At 33.6% G+C, this 14,227-nt stretch overlaps 1 long non-coding RNA gene across 2 annotated transcripts in view; it reads left to right on the top strand.

Moving 5' to 3' along the window:
* The first annotated feature begins 8,356 nt into the window (after positions 1–8,356).
* Positions 8,357–14,227, top strand: part of LOC119531564 — a 109,109-nt gene continuing 103,238 nt past the window's right edge. For both annotated transcript variants that reach the window (XR_005216340.1, XR_005216339.1), the window contains exon 1: positions 8,357–8,509. This is a non-coding gene — a long non-coding RNA (uncharacterized LOC119531564). The remainder of the gene's footprint in view (positions 8,510–14,227) is intronic.

Genomic DNA, 14,227 nt, shown 5'->3' on the forward strand with positions numbered 1-14,227 from the left:
TATGACAAAGACCCTCTATGTCCACAAATTTGATAATTTAGATGGATTGGATTAATTTTTTAAAGACCACAAATTCTACAATTTACACACAGTGGTATAGATAATCTTAACTGACCTATATCTATGAAGGAAACTGGCTTAATAATTTAAAATCTTCAAAAATGAAAGCAACAGGAAAATGGTTTCACTAGTGAATTATACCAAACATTTAAGGAAGAAATAATGCCATTTCTCCACAACCTCTTTAAGAAAACAGAATCAGAGTCAACACTTCATACCTCACCCTATGAGGCTAGCATTACCCTAATGACCTAACCAGACAAAAATATTATAAGAAAAGAAAACAACAGAACATATGTATAATGAATATAGATATACAAGTCCTGAAAAATATTAGCCAAACAAATCCAAATATGCAAAAAGAAATTATAGACCACAATCAAGTAGATCTCATTCCAGGTATGCAGAGCTGGTTCACCATTCAAAAATCAGACAATATAACCCACCATGTCAGCAAGCTACAGGAGAAAATCACATGATCATATCAATAGCTGAATTAAAGGCATTTGACAAAATCCAACACTAATTTAAGGTAATAAATCACACCAAGGAAGGATTAGAAGGGACCCTTGTGAAACTGATAAAATACATCTACACAGAACCCATAACTAACATAATACTTAACAAGAGTGGGAAGAGGACAAGGATCTTATCTTACCATTTATATTTGACAACACACCAGAATTCCTGGTTAGTGCAATAAGACAATAAAAGAAATGCAAATTATAAAGAGTGGAAAAGAAAGAAATAAAACTGCCCTTCATAGAGATGATATGACTGCCTGTGTAGAAAACACCAAAATCTACCAAAAATGTTCTGGAACTAAGCAAGTACAGCATGTTGTAGCATACAAGGCCACTATGCAAAAGTCACTTAATTCCCCATATCCCAACAATGAACATACAGAATTTTTGAAGTGCGAAAAATACCATTTACAATGGCAATACCCAAAAAGAAATAGGTGAAAATCTACAGAATATGTAGAGGATATATGTGGGAAACTATAAACAAAACCAACCAAAAAAAAAAAAATCATTAAAGAATGAAATTAAAATCTAGATAACATAGAAGATATTGTATGTTCACGGAGTGGAAGACCAAATAATGTTGAGGTGTCTATCTAAGAAGCCAGGTCTGCTATGATAAATACCACAAGCAGTTTGGCTTAAATTCACACTTTGAGTTTATTGTCTCACACTTTGGAGACTAGAAGTCAAAAATTAAGTATCAGCGGGTCATGCCTTCTGCCAAGTCTGGAGTGAGCTGATGGTGACTTGCTGGCAATCAACCTCCGCTCTGTTGCCTGGCAATCTATCCCTTTCTGCTTTCTCCTACTTTGCTTTTAAGGACTCCAGTCATTTTAGATTAAGGCTTACCCTTCTTCAGTTTGGCCTCTTCTTAACAGGATCTTCAAAGATCTTATTTACAAATGAGTGCACCCACACAGGACCAGGAATTTATATGTGAATATGTCTTTTTGAAGGACATAATTCAATTGAACACAATGTCAGTTCTTCCCAGTTTGATCTATAGAGTCAAAGCAATCCCAATCAAAACCACAGAAAAATATTTTTTATATGGTGACAATTCTAAAACATATTTTGAAAGGCAAAAGACTTAGAATTGGCAACAAAATACTGAAAAAATAAAATTGCAGGACTCATATTACCCATTTTAAGATTTATTATTAATCTACAATACTCAAGCAACATGGTGTGGTGAAAAAAAAAAGACATACAGATCAATGAAACAAAACTAGGGAGTACAGAAATAGACCCATGCAAATACAGTCAACTAATTTTTGGCAAAGCACAAGGCAATTTAAAGTATAAAGGACAGGCTTTTCAATAACTGATGTTGGAACAATTGGACAGTCACAGAAAAATGAACCTTAACACAGACCTTGCATCTAACTCCAAAATTAATTTAAAATACATCACAGACCTAGAAGTAAAATGCCATATGCTAAAAATTTTGGAAGAAAACATAGGAGAAAATCTGTGACACTTTGTTTGGTGAGAAGTTTTTAGATAAAAAACCAAAAACATGATCCTCTCCCCAAGAGTTTTGTTAGGGTTTATTAAAATTTAACAGACACAGTTGAGACTGAAAATCAAGCTAAATACTAGGAGAAACTATTTGCAAAACATATTTATAAATGACTTGTATCCAAAATATACAAGGAACTCTTAAAACTCAACAATATTAAATCAAACAGATCAATTTAAAAATGGACAAAAGATCTGAAGAAACACCTGGGGAGATATACAGATGACAAATAAGCACATTAAACATCATTTGCTTGAACTTTTGTTTCAAACATCATTTGTCATTAAGAATATGGAAATTAAAACAGAAATTAGACACCGCTGCACATCTATTAGAATGGCTCAATGTAAAAAATTGACAATACCAATTGTCGGCAAGGATGCAAAGCAACAGGACCTCTCATTCATTCTTTGTGGGAATGCAAAATGATACAGTCACTGCAAAACAGTTTAGCAGTTTCTTACAAACTTAAATATAGTCTTACCCTATGATCTAACAATTGTACTCCTAGGTATTTACCCAACTATGTTGTAAACATATGCCTACAAATAAATTTCAGCTGGTTTATTCATAATCATTAAAACCTGTAGCAACCAAGATGTCTTTCGATTGTAAATGTATAAACAAGTTGCAGTACATCCATATGGCGGAATATTATTCAGCTACAAAAAAGGTATGAGCTCCAAGCTATGCAAAAACATGAATGAAGCGTCATGCTGTTAAGTGAAAGAATCTAGTCTAAAAATGCTTCTTATTGTTTAAATATATTCATATGACATTCTGGAAAAAGCAAAACTATAAAGCAGGTAAACCACTCAGTGGTTGCCAGGAGTTCGGGAGCGGTGGTGGTGGTATTGAATAGATGACTCCCAAGTGATTTTTTAGGGTAGAAAAACTATTCTTTATGATTCCAAAATATTGTATAAATTCTATGGGTTTATCAAAACCCATAGAATGTTACAGAATGAAGAATGTACCTTAATATATGTAAATTTAAAAAATTATTTAGGAGGTTGGGAGGAATGAGGAATATGACCCCAAAAAACTAACTTTATTACATATCTATGAAATACCCTCTCTGAAGGGGGTTCAGAAGGGGAAATGCTGACCCAAGTAACTTCAGATATGTGGAATCTGTAACAATAAAGGCAAAAAATATAAACTTGTACATAAGCACAGTACACTAAGTGAAAAAAATGTTTCACATGCAGGTATGAGTTAATTCTCATATCACTATACAAAGTTATTGGAACTGAATGATTATGCAAATGATAAAAGATAGTGAGAGCTGGCCTTCTCTTTTCGTAGAGGGAGGTGATAGATAGCCAAGGAAATATGGCTAGAATGATCCATGTGGTAATGAATTAGTACAGATACATCAGTATGAACTCTTGTTTAGCATAGTCTCAACACAGATGAATACATAGAGATATTTATAGGTATGTGTATATACACAAATATATTTCCTTGCTCTGTCAGCTGAAAGGACCCCAGTAGCAACGAATACCTAGCACTCAGAAACTGGTTCCTGATATCATTCTCCAACATAAAGGACTAGAGCTATTTAGAGAAGTGGCTGATTCTAGGACTCAGGTAGCAAATGTAAACGATGAGCCTGGAGCACCTTTAGGTGCCAGAAAATAAGTGATTTAAAAAATGCTCTCCAGGATGGGGGTATGTCAAAGGGACATAGGGGTCAACTGAAAGAGCTCCCAATGGTCAAAGCTGGAACTTTTGGGGAAAAAGTAATTTTGGCTATAATCCAAATTTTAAAATAAATATCTACAAGTCCATACTGATATAAATAAATGAATAAATAAATGAGTGGGAGAAAAAGAGACAAATCTCCCATGAAGAAGAATTCCAAATGATTTATGTAGATATTCTGCCTTCGAAGGGGTGGAGGATAATTTCCCACTCCTTAAGTGTGCACTGCATATAGTGACTTCTTTCCAAAGAGTACAGAATAGAAATGAGGAAAAAGAGTATTTTTACAGTGGGTGTTCTAGTTTTCTTAGTTCAAGCAAATACCATGAAATTGGTTGGCTAAAACAATGGGAATTTATTTGCTGAAGGTTTTGAGGCTGTGTAAATGTTCAAATCAGGGCATGAACAGGGCAATCAGGGCATGAACAGGGCAATGCTTTCTCCCAAAGACTGGCATTCTGGGGCTCAACTGCTGGTGATCCTTGGCACCTCTGTCACATGGCAAGGCACATTGTAGCATCTCCTGGTCTCTCCCTTCTCCTGGTTTCACTGATTTCAGCTTTTTACTTCCTGTGGCCTTCTCTCTCTCATGTCTGAATTCATTCTGCTTATAAAAGACTTCAGAAATAGGATTAAGATTCATCATGACTGAGATTGGTCACACCTTAAGTGAAGTAGCCCCATCAAAAAGTCTTACTTACAGTGGGTTTACTTCCACAGAATGGATTAAATTTAAGATCATGTTTTTTTCTGGGGCACATAACAGGTTGAATCCACCACAGTGTGGAAACCTGACAAACAACACCCCAGCTAGGTGATCAAAATTAACATCAAAGGTGATAAATCATGTTTATAGGATCTACTTTTGATAGGTTGTGATGAGAATTCCACTTTACCTTGTGGTCTTCATCCTAAAAACTCATGACCCTGTCTAATCATTAGAAAAACATCAGACGATTCCTAATTGAGGGACAGTCTACAAAGTACCTAACTGGTATTCCTCAAAATTGCAAAGGTCATTAAAAAAAGGGAAAGTCTGAAAACAGTCACAGCCAAGTGTAAGGAGACAAGACTACAAAAGATAATGAGGTTTTCTGGATTAGATCTTAAGACAAAAAAAGTTAAAAACTAAGGATATCTGAATAAATCCTTGGCTTTCACTAATTAATAATATATCAATATTGGTTTATTGATTGTAACAGGTATACTATAATAATGAACAATGTTAAAAATAGAAGAAAATAGATGTGGGTTATGGGAACCCTCTACATTATCTTCACAACTTCTCTGTAAACCTAAAGCAACTCTAAAACAAAAAAAAAAAAGTTTAAGAAAAATAAATACATGAATGATTTTGAAAATTGTATTTTTCTTAATATATTTTCATAAAATGCTTAGTTTTGGTGGAATTCAGAATGTTCTTATTACCTGACTTAGCCCTGATAAATAAACTTACCCTGTTTCCCAATGCTCAGTGTGCACGTAGAGGATTTCAACTTCAAAGTGTATAGCATAGAGATATAATATTATCTGTATAAAACTTGGCATGTATTTTTAATTAGAATTCTAATTGAAAAGACCAATATCATATATTTTCCTAAGTAGCCCACATAATTAAATTTTATTTTGTGCTAACACTGGTTAATAAATGTCTGACTCAAAGTAATAAATTTGAAAGCTTAGACTTCCCTACCTAATCTTGTCCCCAATTTTCCATATCCAGAAGAAAATTTAACAGTATACAACTTGCCAATTTTAATAAGATAAAGAATATTTCTTTTATGCTTGCTCTGTGCCAATCACAAAAGTTTCCAAAAGAAAATAAATCTGTCATGGAATTATGCTGCAGCTGCAAGACATTTTCAGAAGCTATTGTCACCAAGTGTGTGTGACCAGATGAAAAGAAATGGAGCAATGAATAAAACTGGCATGAAATGTGTTGACTTACACACTCTTTGTCCACTTGGCACAAACCCCATTTGCTACTTTCTTTCACAAGATCTTTCATTTTTTTCCATTTCTCAAACTGCTCTGTTAAGAATTGTGGTTTCCGGTCATTCTGCTGAATGTTAAGCCCTTGCAGTATCCCTCAACTGACATGTTAGGATAATTGCTTTCAAAAGTTTCCTCTGTGAATTCGAGAATTTAAATATTTTTAAGTATACTTTCATCTTCCTAATATTTCCAGGTGACAACATACTTTCCAACCTCCAGGCACATAATTACATCAAGATAATCATAAGGAGACCTTGGGCAGGCACTCTGCTTGTACACAATATTGGCATCACACACTTTTCTAGAACTCTCACCATTTCTTTCTCTTTAGTTAATCAGTTGTTGCAATGAAGCTTTATTTCTTAGAAACAATGGGTACAAACATGGAGAGGAAGTTGCAATCATTCGTCTCACATCTCTTTTATAACAATATTAGGTGGACAAACAGGGAAATGGTGAAGTATGTGACAAAGAATTTTAACTCCCTGTCTAGCTTAAGATTCAGTAATATATTATCTGTGGTCAAGGGTTTCCCATTCTGAGCTGTCTTCTCAAGAAAAAGTCTCTCTGAAAATTTTCCTATTTTCTTTAGCCTCATCAATATTTCTAGAAAGTGTGTCCTATCAATGAGGCATATTTCTCTAAATTATTACTTATAGAAAAGAATAAACATGAAAAGAAGAGGATTTTGTAAAAACAGGAAGTGAAAAATGAAAATAACCTATATTTTATTAATGGGAGTTAACAATGCTAATATTTTAATTTTTTTATCCTCTTTCTGGACAAATTCAGCATTACATTGCATATGACTTTTTACTTTTTAATGTAACATTATGTTTTAAATGCTTTCCAAAACATTAAATATTTTTCAAATACATCATATTTGATGGCTACAAAATATTCCAATATGTACATTCCTTACTTTAGTTACTAATTTTCAAATCATTGGTTACTGTGTTTTTTTCCTATTTTATTTTCCTATTTTATTTAAATTCCTATTTTATTTCCAGGGTTTCAATAGTTGTATATAAACCTTGTCTATGTGGTGGTGAAGAGGAAGACCCTGGGGACAGTATGACTGGGTTTAAAATCAGGCTGTCCCTCTTAATAGCTGCACATACTTGAGCAAGTTATTTAATCTATCTCCCAGTTTCCTCATCTGCAAAATGGAAAAATAATAGCACCTACTTCATTGGATTGTTGTGAAGCTCAACTACATTTTTATATGTATGTGGTAAATACATAGACTATCTGCCTAGCAGTTAGTAAGTTCTCAGTGTGTGTTCATTGCTTGTGAATGAATATTTTAAGATGATGAATATTGCCTGTCACATAGTAAGTTCTTAATTGACTCAAAAGTAAGAATACAAAGCAATTGTTAAGAATGCACCCAATAAAACAGTCCTGAACAGAAATCCACCTAAAAAAGAGAATGCAGAACAAGGCAGGGGTCATCAAAGTAACATGATTTAAGACAGGATAGAGAATTTTATTTTTCTATTCTGGAATTGGATAAATTTTATCAACAATAACAACATCACATGGAGTTGAAGCCAATGTTTATTCTTCTCTTCAATGAATGATAACTTTCTGGAAAAAGAAAATTTAAAAGAGAAAACATATCAGCACTTATTCAAATATTTTTGATGGTTTTGCTTCCCTGATTAATATGGAAAAAGCTGGATGAAGAATCACAGTGAGACACTTACATAGGATTAGAGGTAGTTTGTTAATACCTCTGAACAGGCCTTAATAACTACTTTTGGCCATAATAAAACTATTTTCTTTGGCAGATTCATATTTTGTTACTTGATTTTAATTTAAAATATCTCATTAAAAAACCCTTCCCTTTGGGTCAATATACTGTTTAATAGACACAGAAAGATGCTATATAACATCCACTGATCAATCTGAATGTAAACATTTGTGATAAATATTACACCCTACCAAAGGTGTGAAAGTATAGGCCAAAAATTTCACATAGGTTATATTTTCCTTTGTTTTTTTTTTTAATTCAATGAATACTTGAGTCCAAAGGGGGAAAAAATCCACATCTATCCTTAAAAGCAATCATTTAAAATGCCATCTTTAGGTTAAACTGCGCTTTCTTCTTTAATCACAGGAAAAATGATGCATTGCAGATGAGGAGTAAATAAATTTTTAACCATAAAGTGAAAGCTTAACAAATACTCACCTTTCTTTTCAACAAATCATCCAGTATTAAGAATATAAATCCATTCAGCCAGTAAAATAATTCATTGTGTGTATTGCCTTAAATGCTATCATTTTAATAAAACAGTTAACCTAGCTCTCACACACTGTAAATACTTAATATTGATTATTCAAAAACTTTTCATTTAAATCACTGTTAACACATTAAGACTAACTCAACCAGTTCATTTTAAAGCCAGTAACTGCAGTTATGAAACATTAACTCTAGTTTAAGGCTATTAGGGGACAAAGAACACTAGAATATATACGAGTAAATTTAAAGTAACAAGCATGTATTTGTTCCTAGGTACATCTGTACTCTGTTTGTGGCTTCTACTCAGTATTGTGTGGTAGGAGAACATTCTTTCCACTTGTAAATGAATAGGAGACCTGACACAATCATTATCCGAATTTCAGCCTTGAAAGTATGCTGGTTTCATGTTTTCCATTTCCTCTGACCTTTTCCCTTCCATCAGAGCTATAATTGGTGAGTAGTATGTTCATTTTTATTTGTTCCACTGTTTGAGGGTTTTGATTTCCAATGAAACCCACTTTAGATGTAACTATTTGGTGAAAATTAAGGAATAAGAAGTTTTAATAAAAAAGGAAGGTATAATTATAGTGAATAAAAGAGTTTAATTAAGAGAATCTCTGGGATTGCAAAATCAAGAAGGGAAGAAAATAGGAAAACATAAAAATAATAAATAATTTAGTAACTGAAAATTTCCAGATACTTCTTTGAGAGTGTTTCAATATGGCAGCAAAAGTATGTAAAATGGAAATTGTGTTGTTTGGAAAATCTAATTTATTTATTCAATGAAATTAAGATCAAATTTTCAGGAAACCTCAGAAGAGGCTACTAATTGCAGAATTTCAAGTTATTTCAATGACATTTTCAATACTACAGATAGCAGGGTGCTGTATTAATAACCATTAAAAGTAGATTCAGAAAGACTATTGAGATATTATTACCCACAACTTTCCTATTGCTATTAATAATGCAATTTTTAAAATTAAAAGCATTGTTTGGAAACAAATGTCGCATCCAGTCATTAAAGATAATTTGAATTTATAATATAAAATAGTATAATGCAAACAATATAAAATTATATAAATATTGATAATATACAGTGTTCAATTGATGAAGGGAAGGCTCGGGAGCAAGTTCCAGAGTAGAATTTAGTGAATATAAACATTTGTATAAAATTATTTTGCTTGTATAGAATTATTCTGGAAGGTTCCATAAACACACACTAACACATATGGAAAAATACACACACTAAATTGGTTGTAGTAGTTAATTCTTGTGGTGGCTAAGCCAGAGGGGTAAAAGGGAGTTTAGCTTTTTATTTTGACCCTCTTACGGCCTTTAAATTTTCTCCATACTTATTACCTTGTCATAAAGTTGATTAAAGTTTCAAAATGTTGCTTCCAACACACTTACCATGCTTATGTTTTTAATAAAAATTGTGGCTAAATTTTAACTGAATAATTTGAATTCAAATTTGAAATTATTTTATAAAAAATAACTACAGTCTATAGTTATTTTTTATAAAATGTAGAGATTACAAGCCAATAATAAATTCTATAAATCAAATCTTCTAATATGAATTATAAGGGCTGTCTGATCAAAACATACCTAGGAAATTGTGAGGAGACAAATACATTGGCAAAGTTTAGCATTGCTATTAACATAACCAGTTACTGTTAAATATGAGTGATGATATTAATGAATTTAAATCACATTTATTTGTGTTTTTTGATATTTTGTCAACTAATTTGCATTTTTAGCAATATACATCAACTTAAGATTTGCCTAAATCTATTGATTAGTCAATAAGTAAATATTTGTTGATTACCTGTAACATGCCAAGCATTGTATTAGGTGCAGGGTATAAGTAGTGAGCAAAATCCCCATTTTTCCTGCCTTTAGGAAATGAAATTGCTGTATAGTGATTAGGAAAGACATCTACATAAGTAGAATATATAGGTAGGAATCTAGATAATGTGATAAAAACTGTGGTAATTTATGGGATCACAAGGAAAATGAATCTAAGATGCCATAGAGGATGAAAGAAGGAGGACTCCTCAGGCACAAAATGATTCTTAAATGCTTGCCCAAGTCCAGATTCCAACTTGTTTGTGACTTCTCTTTACAAATTCAGTGGAAGCTATCAGACCACTAAAGGATATGTTTGGTATCCTCAGTTTATGGAAATGGACCACATCATCCCATAAGAGGAAGAAGGTATATTTCACTACATATTTTTAATTGTTTAGTTTCCCAGGAATGCCATTAAAAATACTGAAAACTAGGTGGCTAGAATTGATTGTCTTACAGTTTTGGGGGTTAGAAGTCCAAATCAAGGTGTTGGCAGGAACATGCTAACTCTGAAACCTACAGGTCAGAATCCTTCCTTGCCTCTTCTAACTTCTGGCGTTTGACAGAAATTCTTGGTTTCCCTTGACTTGTAGCTGCAACTCATCACTCTCTACCTTATTTGCCAAATGGTGTTTACCCCTGTCTATCAGTGTCCAAATATCACTCTTCTTATAAGGACATCAGTCATACTGGATTAGGGCCCACTGTAATCCAGTTTGGTTTCATCTTAATTAATAAACATCTTTGAAGACCCTATTTCTAAAAAAGGTCACATTCTTGGGACTGGGGGTTAGCACTTAAACCTATCTATGTGAGGGATACAATCCAGCACATAACAGTAGTCTAAGTCTTCCTAGAAAGTCTTTGTTGGCTTGTGCTGCACTGAGTTTATCTCAGGATAATTGACAGTTTAATCAACCATTGGTTTCACATAAAACTCCAGTCTCTAGTTTGGCCCTATGATACTCTAAAGACGAAATAAGTTAGCATCATTGCATATTCCAAAGGCAGAGCTATTCATTTTTAGATTGCCCCATATGAATTGAGCCTCATCACTTTGAATATTTCTACCCATTGCCTTCTGATCCATAGTTTCTGAAGAGATATCAGCTGTTAATCTTAATTGAATATCCCTTATTCATGATGAGATATTTCATTCTTGTTATTAAGATTCTCTCTTTGACTGTGACATTCTACAATTTAAGTATGATGTGTTTTCTTGAGCTTCTTATATGGATAGATTACAGGTTTTAATCCAATTTGGGAAGGTTTCTATCATTATTTGTTTCTGCCTCGTTGCATCTGTCACCTGTCCTTCTGGGACTTCCTTATGCATACACTGATAAATTTTATGGTGTCAACAGTATCTGAGGATCTGCTCATTTTCTTCATTCTTTCTTTCTTTCTGTTTCTGAGACTGAATAACTTTAATTGACCTATCTTCAAGTTCACTAATTCTTTTGCCAGCTCAAATCTGATATTGAGTCTCTCTATTGATTTTATCAACAGTTACATTGTTTATTTATATAAAATCCATTTTGTTCTTTCTATAATTTCTGTATCTTTACTGATAATCTTTGCATGTTGAGGCATTTTTGTCATACTTTTCTAATTCACTAGATATGTTTCTTTAGGTCTTTGAAGATATTTATAATTTGATTTTAAGTCTTGGATTAGTAATTCTAATGCTTTGGCTTCCCCAGGGAGTTTGTATTAACTGCTTTTATCATATATAATGCTATACTTTGCTGTTTCTTCACTTTCCTCATAACATTTGCTGAAAATTGGAAATTTTTAGTAATATAATGTGACCATGCTTGAAGTCAGATTTCTCCTTCTCCATAGGGCTTGTTCGTTTTGTTTTTTGTTGTTGCTGTAGTGTTGTAGTTGCTGTTGATAATCTAATGACTTTTCTAAACTAATTCTGTAAAGTCTACATTCCTTGTCACGTGTAGTCAGTAAAGATCTTGTCCTGTATGTTTAGTGATCATCTAATGACTGGGCAAAGTTTCTATTAAATGCCTTGTAGCAAGAAGTCTCTTAGCCTCTGCTGAGGGGTTTCGTGTATGTATCAGAGCATATCTTCAAAGCTCTGCAATATGGTTCACACTCTGCCTTTAGCCTTCACTTCCTACTTGCTCAGAAGTAAAGGTCAGACACAGGTGTGAAATTAGAGTCTTAGAACTTTTCTGTGTATGTGCACATCCTTGCCCATGGTTATAAACTTGTAGACTCCCAGGGATATGTTGGAAGGGTACAAACACTTTTGTGGGCCTTTCATTCCCCAGATTTCTTTTAAAATGTTTGGCCAGCCCCTTGTTCAACCCATCTGGTATCACTGCCCCAAGGTGCTGCAATGTTAAACAATTGCCACTAGTTGTTTTCAATAAATTCCCTGAGAACAGGATGTTTTCCTCTTAGCAAGTTCTGAGTAAGGTCAAAGAAAAACAGGCTCTGTGAATGGAGCTTTCCTTCTATGCTTTCAGATCAGACACATTGTGACAATTTTCTTGGGAGTAGATTTTGGATGAGCTCCAAATCCATATGAACCCACCAGTGGCTGCTGGGCTCCTGATTTCAAGGCTACTGCATAGCTAGGGAGAAGCAAATGGGATTAGGGCATGTTAAAATGCTAGGAAGCTTACTTTTCTTACTTGGAGGCAGCTTTTTTCCTTGAATAAATATTACTGATTCTTGCAAGATTTTAGTTAATTTTAAAAACTCCAAAAATTTGATTTTGACAATTTTGCCGGTTCTCTCATTATTTTAATGGAGAAGTGTTTTTAGATGTTCTCTTCCTGCCATTCCAGAAACATTTTTCTCCAATGTGTTTTCATGGAAGTTGACTTTTCCTAGCTTGCATGGTACCCTGGGAGAATTCACATTAATGAGAGAAGATCCTTTTAAAAGAAAACCTACATTGTTATTAAAGTCTTTAATCATTGGAATATGTTCATTAGAAACAAGTTTTAACTGATAAAGAAGGAAATGTGGGTTTTTCTTCTTTCCACAGATGGCAAAATGAAATTCTTCATTTATTTTTAATAATGCTCTCTCTCCAACCATCACTTTTAACATTTTCCATCCTTGGGGGTATTGGTGGTGTGTGTCATATAGACAAAGAAATTTCATGATCTGATTCTGGAAATTGATGACTTAACCCTAGCTAGTGCCAGGAATTTGAAAACATTTTATCTGAGTTAAAACACTTAATGCATCCTTATCATTTTACCCTGGTAGAATGACTATTCATAAAAAACAAAATAAATTATACCCATTACTGGTGGCTGTTTCAGTTTGCTAAAGCTGCTAGAATACAAATATTCCAGAAATGGGTTTGCTTTAACAATGGGGATTTGTTAACTTACAATTTAGAGTTCTAATGCCATGAAAATGTCCAAATTAAGGCTTCAACAAGGTGATATCCGGACTCTGAAGAAAGGCTGCCAGCATCTGATACACTTCTGTCACGTGGGAAGGCACATGGCCACCATCTGCTGGTCTTTTGCTCTCGGGATTCATTGCTTTCAGCTTTTGGTTCCAGTGGCTTCCTCTCTGAGTTTCTGTGGGTCCTCTCTTAGCATCTCCTGGGCTTTTTCTCTGTAAGCTCTCTCAGATTTTTCTGTCCTTTATCTTTTCACAAAGGACTCTAGTAAAAGGATTAAGACCCACCTTGAAAGGGCTGGGTCACATCTCAATTTAAAATAACCTAACCAAAAGGTTCCACCCACAACAGGTCTGCAGCCACAGGAAAGGATTAAAGTAACAAGGCCTTTTCTGGGGGTACATAAAAGCTTCAAAACTAGCACAATGGCCAAATATAAAATATGGAATTAAAGACTTTTTTGTTGTTGTTGCTTTCATTCACCATTCAGTGTAACCAAGAAAACTATAGATCAACTGGGATAAATCACTCTTTAGATCCTTAGAATTAGATTATGAATTACAACCCCCCTTTCACAAACATACACACGCACACACACATACACACACACACTCCAAAAAGGAATGGTATCTTAACAAAATAAAATGGTCCTTCTTTCTAAAGTCATTAACAGGTTCCAGTGTAGAAAATTTCAATACCATGTTGAGTGCAAATTATAAGGACAGCAATTTACTTTTAGAAAACTGTAGGGAAAATTTTTTTCATTATGTAGAAACAGTAGCTTACTTTAGCAATGGTAAGATGATTCTTGTTTTAGATTCCAAATAGTAGTATACAATATAGTTGAGCTGTGTCTATGGATATATTTTCTCAGGAATGATAATAAGGAAACAATATCTTTAATGGAGAATTTGGAATATTTGGGTGGATATGAAAAA

This window comes from Choloepus didactylus, chromosome 1 (genome assembly GCF_015220235.1).
Source record: "Choloepus didactylus isolate mChoDid1 chromosome 1, mChoDid1.pri, whole genome shotgun sequence".
Lineage (NCBI taxonomy): Eukaryota > Metazoa > Chordata > Mammalia > Pilosa > Megalonychidae > Choloepus > Choloepus didactylus.